At 44.3% G+C, this 12144-nt stretch overlaps 1 protein-coding gene across 3 annotated transcripts in view; it reads left to right on the forward strand.

The window, feature by feature from the left end:
- The window catches only part of TACC1 (transforming acidic coiled-coil containing protein 1), an 875899-nt gene that overhangs the window by 233084 nt on the left and 630671 nt on the right, over positions 1–12144 (forward strand). For 2 of the 3 annotated variants that reach the window (XM_078666332.1, XM_078666330.1), the window contains exon 2: positions 8624–8671. The exons of the other annotated variant lie outside the window; for it this stretch is intronic. The gene's annotated coding sequence lies outside the window, so the exon portion shown is untranslated. The remainder of the gene's footprint in view (positions 1–8623; positions 8672–12144) is intronic. 3 annotated transcript variants of the gene reach the window in all.

The raw sequence follows: 12144 nt of genomic DNA on the forward strand, positions 1-12144 counted from the left end.
GAAAAAGCATTGGACTGGATCATCTCGTTCCTCGCCGGAAGAACCCACAGAGTCCGCCTCCCCCTTTTCAGGTCAGAGGCCTCCGAAGTCATCTGTGGAGTACCACAAGGATCATCCCTCAGCCCCACCCTCTTCAACGTCTACATGAGCCCCCTCGCATCCATCGCACGCCAGCACAACCGTAACATCATCTCCTACGCTGACGACACACAGCTGATCCTCTCCCTCACCAAAGACCCAAACACCGCCAAAACCAACCTACACGAAGGGATGAAAGACGTAGCCGAGTGGATGAAGAACAGCCGCCTAAAACTGAATTCCGACAAGACAGAATTCCTCATCCTTGGATCATCCCCCTCCGCATGGGATGACTCATGGTGGCCTCCGGCCCTAGGCAGCGCGCCCAAACCTACGGACCATGCTCGCAACCTAGGATTCATACTAGACTCCTCCCTCTCAATGACCAGACAAGTCAACGCCGTCTCGTCATCTTGTTTCAACATCTTACGCATGCGCCGAAAGATCTTCCGATGGATCCCCACCGAAACAAGAAAGACGGTCACCCAAGCACTTGTCACAAGCCAACTGGACTACGGAAACACCCTCTACGCCGGAACCACAGCCAAATTACAGAAAAAACTCCAACGCATTCAGAACGCCTCCGCCCGACTCATCCTAGACATACCACGCCACAACCACATTTCCGGTCACCTGAGAGACCTTCACTGGCTCCCCGTCAACAACAGAATCAAGTTCCGTCTCCTCACCCACGCACACAAGGCCCTCTACGACCTAGGACCCAGTTACCTCAACACGCGACTGACCTTCTACACCCCCACCCACCATCTACGATCGTCCAATCAAGCCCTCGCCGCGATCCCACGCATCCAAAGAGCCACCATGGGAGGAAGATCATTCTCCTACTTAGCAGCCAAAACCTGGAATTCTCTTCCCACCCACCTCTGCCTTACACAGAACCACCTCTCCTTCAGAAAACAACTCAAAACATGGCTGTTTGATAAATAGCGAACCCCCTCCCTCAAGCGCCTTGAGACCCTCTGGGTGAGTAGTGCGCTATACAAAAATTGACTTGACTTGACTTGACTTGACCCTGTGCTTCATGGGAACAGTCCAGCCCGAACTGCCAAGCCATGTCTTCCCTGGACCGGAAACAAGCATGCTGGGACCGGTTTCGGATTCATAATCCTCATCAGCCAGGCTATCTTGAATCCAGTGGCCAAGTGAACAAGGGACTCACGTCTGAGCATACCCTGCCACACTTAGGGCGAACAAAGCGATACAAAAGGGGATGATGGACGGAGCGTTTGAACAAATCAAACACTCACCCCCAGTCAACTGATCTGGGTTTAATCCATCACCATTCTTTAGTTCACTCAGCCACCCCAGTTCAGACATGGCTATATGCAAATCAGTCTGACCCTGTGCCTCATGGGAACAGTCCAGCCCGAACTGCCAAGCCATGTCTTCCCTGGACCGGAAACAAGCATCCTGGGACCGGTTTCGGATTCATAATCCTCATCAGCCAGGCTATCTTGAATCCAGTGGCCAAGTGAACAAGGGACTCACGTCTGAGCATAACCTGCCACACTTAGGGCGAACAAAGCGATACAAAAGGGGATGATGGACGGAGCATTTGAACAAATCAAACACTCACCCCCAGTCAACTGATCTGAGTTTAATCCATCACCATTCTTTAGTTCACTCAGCCACCCCAGTTCAGACATGGCTATATACAAATCAGTCTGACCCTGTGCCTCATGGGAACAGTCCAGCCCGAACTGCCAAGCCATGTCTTCCCTGGACTGGAAACAAGCATCCTGGGACCGGTTTCGGATTCATAATCCTCATCAGCCAGGCTATCCTGAATCCAGTGGCCAAGTGAACAAGGGACTCACGTCTGAGCATACCCTGCCACACTTAGGGCGAACAAAGCGATACAAAAGGGGATGATGGACGGAGCGTTTGAACAAATCAAACACTCACCCCCAGTCAACTGATCTGGGTTTAATCCATCACCATTCTTTAGTTCACTCAGCCACCCCAGTTCAGACATGGCTATATGCAAATCAGTCTGACCCTGTGCCTCATGGGAACAGTCCAGCCCGAACTGCCAAGCCATGTCTTCCCTGGACCGGAAACAAGCATCCTGGGACCGGTTTCGGATTCATAATCCTCATCAGCCAGGCTATCTTGAATCCAGTGGCCAAGTGAACATGGGACTCACGTCTGAGCATACCCTGCCACACTTAGGGCGAACAAAGGGATACAAAAGGGGATGATGGACGGAGCGTTTGAACAAATCAAACACTCACCCCCAGTCAACTGATCTGGGTTTAATCCATCACCATTCTTTAGTTCACTCAGCCACCCCAGTTCAGACATGGCTATATGCAAATCAGTCTGACCCTGTGCCTCATGGGAACAGTCCAGCCCGAACTGCCAAGCCATGTCTTCCCTGGACCGGAAACAAGCATCCTGGGACCGGTTTCGGATTCATAATCCTCATCAGCCAGGCTATCTTGAATCCAGTGGCCAAGTGAACAAGGGACTCACGTCTGAGCATACCCTGCCACACTTAGTGCGAACAAAGCGATACAAAAGGGGATGATGGACGGAGCGTTTGAACAAATCAAACACTCACCCCCAGTCAACTGATCTGGGTTTAATCCATCACCATTCTTTAGTTCACTCAGCCACCCCAGTTCAGACATGGCTATATGCAAATCAGTCTGACCCTGTGCCTCATGGGAACAGTCCAGCCCGAACTGCCAAGCCATGTCTATCAAACCCAGGGGCATATTACCAAGCAATAGCGATAATTATCGCTATTGCTTGGTTAGAGACAAAAATTTACCGCTGAGCTGCGGCGATTTTTATCGCAAATAAACCTTGGTATTACCAAGGTTTATCGCAAATGCGCTAAAAATCAGCTGCAATGCATGAATATCGCTGAAAAGTCCGCGATATTCATGCATTACCGAGCTAATGCTCTTAGCCATGTTATCCACCTCCCATTGGATAACATGGCTAAGAACTGCTCAGGGCAGGTGTTAGCTTTTGGAGATATTCGCGCTTAGCGCGAATATCTCCATAAGTTGGTAATAGGAGATAGCGATGTTAGCGACTGTTTCCAGTCGCTAACATCTTGGCACGCCCACTTTGCATGTCATTAGTGATAAATATCACTGACATGCAAAGTGGGGCCCAAGATGGTTGCTATCTCCTACTAGCTGTCGCTAACTGGTGTTAGCGACAGCTAGGTAATAGGGAGATAATTTTATCTCCACTTTCTTGGCTTTTAAAGCCAAAAAAGCGGAGATAAACCCCCTTGATAATATGCCCCCCAGATCTTTTGACTGGGTGTGAGTGTTTGATTGGTTCTGATGCTACGTCCATCACCACCCCCTTTTGTACCGCTTTGGCCGCCATAAGTGTGGCAGCGTATGCTCAGACGTGAGTCCCTTGCTCACTTTGCCACTGGATTCAAGCAAGCCGGGCTGAAGACGGCTGGAATGCCAGAAACCGGTCCTCGGACGCTTGTTTCCGGTCCAGGGAAGGCATGGCTTGGCAGTTCGGGCTGGACTGTTCCCATGAGGCACAGGGTCAGACTGATTTGCATATATCCATGTCTGAACTGGGGTGGCAGAGTGGGCTAAAGAACGGTGATGGATCAAACCCAGATCTTTTGACTGGGTGTGAGTGTTTGATTGGTTCTGATGCTCCGTCCATCACCACCCCCTTTTGTACCGCTTTGGCTGCCATAAGTGTGGAAGGGTATGCTCAGACGTGAGTCCCTTGCTCACTTTGCCACTGGATTCAAGCAAGCCGGGCTGAAGACGGCTGGAATGCCAGAAACCGGTCCTCGGAAGCTTGTTTCTGGTCCAGGGAAGGCATGGCTTGGCAGTTCGGGCTGGACTGTTCCCATGAGGCACAGGGTCAGACTGATTTGCATATAGCCATGTCTGAACTGGGGTGGCAGAGTGGGCTAAAGAACAGTGATGGATCAAACCCAGATCTTTTGACTGGGTGTGATGGTTTGATTGGTTCTGATGCTCCGTCCATCACCACCCCCTTTTGTACCGCACTGGACATATCGGGGCACTGGAGGACCCTATTTCTATGGGTTTCTCTAAGGACATTCCTGTATCTGTTATCGTGAATGTATTCCTGATCACAGAAGTCTCCGGGCAAAAAAGGAAAAGGAAAACAGCTAAGCTGGTTTGCTCCAAAAGGAAACAACCTCCACGTTTAAATTCTCAATGCACCTCGCTAACTACGTGGATTCAAGGCCCGACAGCTCTAGCTGACCCAGTGTCTGTTAGTGTCCCGGTCGACTTAACATCCTCAGAGACGCTAAATCACTCTGTATATACCCAGACTGAATCTACACCGACACCTTTTTCTGATCTTACACTTGGGGATACTGCCATTGATATTATTATAGATACAATGTTTGATTGAGTTAAGGCGCTCGTAGACAAGAATTTTGCCAGTCTATGGAAGCGTCTAGACCGTTTAGAATTCTTAACCAACAAATTAAACTCGCCCAGTAAGGTATCTAAGCAGGCATCTCTACAGGCTAGCACTTATAAAAAACAGACATCATAATGGTATGTAGGGTTGGCTGGGTTGGACTGTCAGAAAAGACCATTGAGGGAGACTGCATCGATATTAATTTCCGACGACCAACACTTGTTAGAACAATACTGACGGCAAAGGAGATTAATTGCTCCCTACCTACAAATATTTGGGCATTACCTCTTGGTTTCTTTTATAGACCAAACCCCCAGCAGCAATTCTCACTTATCCCTTCATATCTATTTGCAAACAGGTTTGTTGCCCTCTTTGATCTTGATACCTTAGATTGACCGCCAATGATATCAAAATCCACTGAAATTACCCCTTTCACATCCATGTTGGCTATCCCAGAAAATGACGGCTCTGAGTTTGAGCCTGATTTTGTCCCAGAAAATGATGGTCCTGAGTAACCCTGGGCAAAGCACTACGCTACGCTTGGTAGTTTGCGAAGTTTCCGCTACTTCGCACTACGCGAACTGCCTTGTAGCACAGTGCAAACACGTGTAGCGTAGTGCAGCGGTCATTTTTTGCTTGCTCGCGGTCCTCAACGTCAAGTTGGAGACAGTGAGCAAGCAAAATGACATCCCGGCGACACTTTTTCCTCGTTCGGGATCAGCAACATCAAGTTGCCGATCGCAAGCGTGGAAAATAAACCTCCCGGCGAGATTCTCAATGCGGGGAGGTCAGGTTTCTCATAGCGAGTGGTCGCGTATGCTTGTGACCGCTCGCGATGAGAAACTACCAGTCTGCGTTGAGAAAGCTGCTGCTCGAGTAAAAATCTACTAGAGTGGCAGAAAACTACAGCTCGCACTGTGCAAGATGCCGTTTTCAATGATTGCACAGTGCCGGATGCTTGTCCGCACTGTGCAATCATTCAAAACGGCATCTTGCACAGTGCGAATAGGGTACTACGCAGTTCGCTTAGTGCTATGCGTAGCTCGAGTAGTGCGAAGTGCACTTCGTGTACCTACGCGTAGCGCTACTTCGCGAACTACGCCCAGGGTTTTTACGTGCTAAGCTGGAATGTCGCCGGCTTGGCTTCGAAATTAAGTAACGATGAATGGGTCAAGATGGTAAACCAATATGATATCCTTATGTTTCAAGAGACTTGGGCTACATCAGAGTTATATCTTGAAGGGTATGAATGCCTTAATATTACTTCACCCCCCCTAAACAAGGCAGACCCTCTGGTGGTTTATCCATCTGGGTAAGCATTGCGTCAGGTGGCAGTATAAAAACAATTCTCACCAAAAATGCTAACTTTCAAGCCTTGATTTATACACGGGGGTCTCGTTTTGTTTTATTAATTTTTATAATAATGTTTTTTTAACTACGCCTAATAGGAATTTTGTTAATCTTTTTAACTTTATTTCGGATATACCTAATTTTATAGAAAACCAAAAACTTGCAGGGATCTGTCTGGGTGGTGACTTCAATGCAAAGATTGTAGGGGGAAATATTTCAACTCCCCCCTATCACCCTAAGGTCAATATATGCAAAAGGGGGTCTGAGTTATTGGACCATTTATTAAATAGTAGTCTTTCTAACGTAATGGATATTTCAGGCATAAACAATGGGGATAGCCCAATACTAACTTATAGAGGTCATGGCTGCGCCTCCACAATAGATTACGTTTTTATTACGGCCACACTAGAAGACTACCTAGTCAAAGCAGAGGTTAAACCATCCACTTTTGGGGATCACAATCCAATCTCAGTTTTATTTAAGGTTGTCCCAAGACCTGATCTTAGAAAGGAGATAGGGGCTGGAAAACTAGAACCATCTACAGACAATTTAAGGGTCAAATGGAAAGGTATCGATAACAGTAGTGTGTTCCCCAAAATAATTTTTAACTCACCGATCACTCTGTGAGACTTGTCTTTCACCGGTTGACCCTAATTTAGAGGTAGTCCCTGCTTTTGTTCATTTATGTGCAGGCATAAAAGAACTGATCTCAAGACCTGTACTTGCATCTAATTCCAACCCCAGGTGGTTTAAATGCACTTGCTCTTGGGCAAATAGAGAGCTTAGAGTTGCTCTCTCGGATTCCCCTAGGGATTCTAACCTCATTAGATCATTGAGGCATGCTTATAAAAGAGTAACTAAGCAGAGAAAAGACGCGATTTTAAAAGAACAATGGAACAACTTGGCCTGTGCTGCAAGATTTAACAATTCAAATGGTTTTTGGACAGCGGCCAAGTCTCTGAGATCACTGGGCAATACACTCACTCTGTTAGGTTGTAACATAACGAGTGAAGATTGGGTAACCCATTTCTTCAATATATATGCTGCTATGCCCCAGTGTGAAGATACCATTGATAATTTCGTTGTCAGCCGAATTCAAATATCAATATCGGAGGTTGTGGACGCTATTAACCAAAGTCTGGGTAACAAGGCCCCTGGCCCAGAGGGGCTCCCTATTGATCTTATAAATTGTAGCCCAGAATTCTGGGCCCCTCTTTTACTTAACGTTTTTAATAACCTGACAACAACTAAAATCCCCAACACGTGGTCTACATCTGTTATTGTTCCAATTTTTAAAAAGGGAGACAGATCCAACTCGAGCTGCTACAGACCAATTTCCTTAATTGATAATACCCTTAAGATATTGGGGAGGGTACTATTTAACAAAATCAGAACTTGTGCTGAGGACGGAAATATTTTGAATAGATGCCAGCTAGGTTTCCGAAGTGATCTTGGAACGGTGGAACAGTGTCTTAACCTCAATTTGATCATAGGTAAATACACCATAGCTCGACACGGCATTCATGGACCCTACATCGGCCTTTGATTTTGGTAATAGATCTCTGCTTTGGAAATGCCTTTTAGACTATGGGTTGAATGAGGACATGGTGCACTTTTTAGCTTATTTACACAGGGATCAAAGGGCACGGGTGAGAATAAGCGTGGATGAGGCAGTTTCAGGGGTCATAGTGGTTGGAAGAGGCGTAAGGCAAGGGTGCGTCTTAGCCCCACTTTTGTTTATTTTATATATTAATAAGTTACATAATGTCCTGTCTGACCTGACCACAGATGTCCCTATGATTAATGGCAATAAACTGCCCGCCCTTTTATATGTGGACAATGCCGTTTTAATGGGTCGAACACCAAACGCTCTGCGCATATTAGTTAGGGGTTTTGTCGATTTTATGAATGGCCTGAATCTGTGCACAAATTTTAAGAAATCTTTTTTAATGTGTTGTGGTCCTAAACAAAATGTGTTATTAATGCTATTACTTCTGGTTCTGAAACCTTGCTACGCACACGCACTTTTCCATATCTAGGTTTACAATTTTCAGACACTGGTTCTTGGGCCCCCCTACTTGGTTTATAGGCGGAGCACATTTTTAAAGGCAGTTAATTCAATTTTAAACCTCCCCAACCAAAAAGAATTGAGGTAGTGTTGTCCGTACTCAAAATCGATCGAACACAGTATATACCTACTATAACATACGGGGCTGACATCTGGGGCTTTATAAACACTAAAAATGTCCAGGTCGAAGAAAATAGAATTTGTAGGAGAATATTGGGAATACCTATCTCTTCTTCATCTTTTGTCTGTCATAAAGAGTTAAAACTATCTTACCTAGAGGATTATATTAGGTCCCGCCCTGCCCTGTTTTGGTTGAAGGTTTGGCAAAATCCGGCAGTCTTGTTAACCAGGGAAATTATAGTCGACTGTTTAAAATGTGACAATGACCGAGCTATACCGTGGCTCGCAGGAGTAAAGTCAAGTCTAACTAGAGTAAATCTTGGATATATTTTTCATATTCGAGACCAGTTAGATGGAATCAACATAAAGTCTATTAGAGAAGCTAAAAAATAAATATTATGGGGGATATAAGATATACAAAAGAGCTTTCTAAAGCTTCCGTCGCACATTATATATCAATGGCAGATGACGGGGGCCCTTCCACCTATTCATCAGCTAGTTACCTTTTAAGGGATATTACTCGCTGGGAACGAAGTCTGCTCTTCCGCCTTAGATCTGGCACATTAAAATATTTGTTGTGTTTTCCCCTAGGCTACCAACCGAAAATTGAGGAATTGCTCTGCCCTTGTGGCGACCTAGGTAAGCAATCCATGCTACATTTTCTGTTCTTTTATAATATTTATCAAAAGTACAGTAAGCATCTCTTGATTCCGTTTTAAAGGGCTAATGGTTTAACGAATTTTAAGGCTGCCTCTGGGACTTTCCTCCAGCTCAATGAGGAAAACTTAACATTTCGTGTCTGTACTTTTGATAGCTTATCCCCCTCTGCTGTTATCCCCTCTAAAACCATCTGCACTTTGCATTTTGTCACTTTATCATATGATGCTGCTATATATATAACTTTATACATCCCCCAAAAACCACCTTTATCTTGCACTTTGGCACTTTATCATATGATGCTGCTATATATATATATAACTTGATACATCTGTGACAATGTTATGCTGATTTATCGAATTGTTTTAATATAGCCAAAGTTTTGATGTATGTTTTAAGCCCGGACGATGTTTGTATGTAAATGTTTAAGTGATTAATTTTGTGAGAATTGTCTGCGCTTTTATTGTATGTGCGAATAAAGATTATTGAATGAATGAATTAAACTTATGTAATAACTAAAGTTAACAGCTTTGAAAATGCGGTTGCAAAATATTATGCCACAATGAATACCGCATTATATATGAAGACGGATGTAAAATCAGAACAAGTTGAGAAGGCTATTGCTTGTGTATCAGTTGAAACATTTGACAACAAATTGAGAGAAGTACAAAATGAGATGTGAGAGGAAGAAAAGAAAAAGAGGGAAAGTTTAAAATGTAAGCATGATGAGGAAGACCTTTAGAAATACACTGATGGGAGGTCTATATGCCCGATTCACTGCTACTACAAATGGTGATACTATTCCATAAACCTACCCTTGTGAGACGTGGTGGGATGGTGAGGCTGTTTACTACTTACTGGGTCAGTCCTCATTTCAGAACAGCTGAGGAGGGTTACTGTCAGAGCGATGTATAGTGTGTCAGCAAACCATTGTTGGAAAGAAAACTTGTGTTACAATGAGTTATGAAGGAAAGACAGCTGGTGCTTTCACAAGACTAAAGATTGATTTTGAATTGATGTCACCAAGTAATGGTCTGAGGTAAATATTGGTTACTATTTATTATTATATTATTATATCTGATTTTGTAAAGCGCTCAGCTACCCGTAGGTTTCCCGGCGCTAGGGGAATAGAAATAAAAGAGGACAACGGAAGTTAAGGCATCGGTTACAGAGAAAACAACCAGGTTTTCACACCTTTGCGGAATTTGATATAGGATGTTTCAGATCGCAGAGGGATGGGAAGCGAATTCCAGAGCGCAGGTGCCAGGTGGGAGAATGAGCGTCCACCGACTCTGGACCGCTTAAAGCGGGGAACAGAGAATCTGCAGTGAGTGGAAGATCTAAGGGTGCGAGAGGGACAGTATTGCTGGACTAAAGTGGAAAGATATTGGGGGGCTTTTCCAGCTTTGATACGGTGCATGAAGCAAAGTGCTTTAAATTTGATCCTAGATTCTATGCGCAGCCAATGAAGGCTACGCAGAGAGGAAGAGACTGAGGTTGTTCTCGGTAGGTTACAGAGTAGACGGGCAGCCATGTTCTGAACTACTTGGAGCTTCCGGGTGACCTCCTTACAGGCACCCAGAAGGAGTACGTTGCCGTAGTCCAGCCGCGATGTCACTAGGGCCTGGACCACTGACTTCTGGGTGTCTGGAGGCAGCATCCATGTGATCTTCCTCAGCCACCTGATGATGGTGGTGCAGGTGGCCGAGACCTTGACCACATGTTGTCTCATGGATAACTGATTATCAAAGAGGACCCCCAGATTGCGTGCTGAAGTTGCTGGGACTGGTAGAGGTCCCATTTGCTGAGGCCAATGTTGCGGGCCCCAGAGAGCGGAATCCGGCCCAAATAGGAGAAGCTCTGTTTTATCGCCATTTAGCTTTAGCTTGTTAGTCAGCATCCAGTTGGCGATGTCAGTGAGTCCAGAACAGAGAGAAGAAGAAGGGGAGTGCTGATTAGAGGAGAGAGAGAAAATAATTTGGGTATCATCAGCATAAGAAAAAATAGAAAGTCCAGCCTGTTCAGCAAGAAAAGCAAGAGGTCTGACATAAAGGTTAGGTATAGGTATTTGCCTATTTTCAAAATGGATTGAGGTATGTCCAACAAGGGTGTGTGATACACTTTATAAAATTATTATTAATTTGGAATGCCTACTTCAATTGAGTCAGATAAGGGGCCCACTTCAAGAATGTGATCATGAGAGTTTTGTGTGCAACTTTGCACATTGATCAGAAGTTCCATTTCAGTTATCATCCAGAGGCATGGGGGCATTATCGATAGGTATAATGGGACCCTAAAATATATGCTTGCAAACATTTGTGCTTCAACTTCTCTGAAACGGGTAGATGCACTTCCTTTGTTGTACTTATCTTGAGATGTACCCCTAATAAGAAAACTGGATTGGAGGCCCATGAGGTGCTCATAGGACGGTCAATGAGACTTCAATGATCTTCCATCTGAAGCTTTGCTTAGATGATATGATCTTGGGTTACTACAAACGCCCAGCTGATATAGTACGCTCTGTCTCCCATCAGGTGCAAATTGCAACACCTTTTGTACCTACAGAGTTATGTCATATGCACAATCAGTAGACTTGGTTCTAATCAAGAAGTATGTTAGAAAATCATGATTGAAAGAATGCTGGAAGGGTCCCTACCAAGTCATCTTGGTGACGAACATGGCTGGGACATGTGGAGCTGTTCTGTATTGATCCATGCATCTCACACAAAAAGGATGTAGTCTCCTGATGAAAAGGCAACATTTAGTTCAAAATGTAAATCCAAAGGGAAGAATGAAGGAAAACAAGCAAACCTAGAAGAACAAATGAAGAAGATGAAAGCTTGAATCTAAAACTGTATGTCATTCGTGAACAAGAATTTTAATTTGTGTTAAGGACACAGAGGCAATCATTATACAAACACTTCTACGCTGTATATTCTCCGTAGACATATGGCAATGCAGTAAAACCACGCTGTGGGGAAAAAACTATGAATTACAATACCCACAAGTAATAAAGAACTACAAGTCACATAATGCCATCAACAGTGAGTTGTCTATATAAAGTATTGTGGTTATGTACTATCTTCCTCTTCTTGCTTCAAGGAGCCAAAGACATCTGAAGACTGTAACTTTGAGTATCATTCTTGATTTTGGTCTGAAACTAAAGAATGAAGGTGCTAAGAAAAGCATATCTATAATAAATTAAACTATTGGCAGGGTAAGAATAATCAATTCATTGAAATACATTAAAATATTTGCACTAAAACATTAATACTGTTGGGTCATCTTCACCTAAATGTCCTTAACAGAACTGAAAATTCTTGTTCATGAATGCTATAAAATTTTAATTGTATATATCAGAACCTGTGGTTTCATATTATGGATGTTTGAAGCTGATTTACAATCATAGAAAAAGGATTGCTTACTGGTTCATAATAAAATTAATTAAACATGGA

This window comes from Lissotriton helveticus, chromosome 11 (genome assembly GCF_964261635.1).
Source record: "Lissotriton helveticus chromosome 11, aLisHel1.1, whole genome shotgun sequence".
NCBI lineage: Eukaryota > Metazoa > Chordata > Amphibia > Caudata > Salamandridae > Lissotriton > Lissotriton helveticus.